The following is a 927-nucleotide window of genomic DNA, read 5'->3' as shown; positions in this document are numbered from 1 at the left end:
TGCCTCCGAGTGCCTTCAGGAGGTCAATAAGGCTCAGCGGAGTGTCACGAAAGAGGGCGGGCGCGGAGTAGCTGGAGTAGGAGGAAGGGGGGGGAGGGAGAAAGGAGGGGAGGTGAGGGAGGAGAGGAGGTGAGGGAGGAGAGGAGGCGAGGGAGGAGGGGAGATGAGGGAGGAGGGGAGGTGAGGGAGGAGGGGAGGAGAGGGAGGAGAGGAGGTGAGGAGGAGGGAGGGAGGGGGGAGGGGGGGGGAGGGGGGGAGGGGAGGTGAGGGAGGAGAGGAGGTGAGGGAGGAGGGGAGGTGAGGGAGGAGAGGAGGTGAGGGAGGAGGGGAGGTGAGGAGAGACTGATTGGGTAAGGGAGAAAAGGGGAGAAGGGGGAGGAGAACAGGGAGGAAGGGGAAGGGAGAAGGGCAGAAGAGATGGGAAGAGAAGGTGAAGGAGGAGGATGAAGGAAATGGATCGAAGAAAGGATGTTGAAAATAAGATTTAAAAAAAAGAGCAAAGGAAAAGCAAGGGAGAAGGAGGAGGCGTAGAAGACGAAAGAAGAAGAAAAGAAGAGAAAAACCGAGAAAGATAGATAAGAAAAGGAAAAGCAAGGGAGAAGGAGGAGGCGAAGAAGACGAAAGAAGAAGAAGAAAAGGAGAGAAAAACCGAGAAAGATAGATATGAAAAAAAAAAACGGGAAATGCAATTAGAAAAGAAGAGAAAAAAATACAATTCAGAAAAAAAAAATGAAAACACACAAAACCTCACTCACAGAAAGAGGATCACAACACAGAAAGAGAAAAACACATATAAAACAAATAGGAGAAGCGCCATAAAGGCAAGGACACGAGGAGGCGAAGAGGGAGTGCTGAGAGGTGAGGCAGTCATGCTGTCATGAGGCTGCATGACACTCGACGGCTGTAACAAGCGAGCGTCTGGCGGCG

At 52.1% G+C, this 927-nt stretch overlaps 1 protein-coding gene across 1 annotated transcript in view; it reads right to left on the bottom strand.

The window, feature by feature from the left end:
* The window catches only part of LOC119594234 (integrin alpha-PS2-like), a 126991-nt gene that overhangs the window by 60442 nt on the left and 65622 nt on the right, over positions 1-927 (bottom strand). The window lies entirely within an intron of this gene.

Source organism: Penaeus monodon, chromosome 33 (assembly GCF_015228065.2).
Source record: "Penaeus monodon isolate SGIC_2016 chromosome 33, NSTDA_Pmon_1, whole genome shotgun sequence".
Classification (NCBI taxonomy): domain Eukaryota; kingdom Metazoa; phylum Arthropoda; class Malacostraca; order Decapoda; family Penaeidae; genus Penaeus; species Penaeus monodon.
The sequence above is the reverse complement of the archived record's forward strand: the minus strand, read 5'-3'. Positions and strand labels throughout refer to the sequence as shown.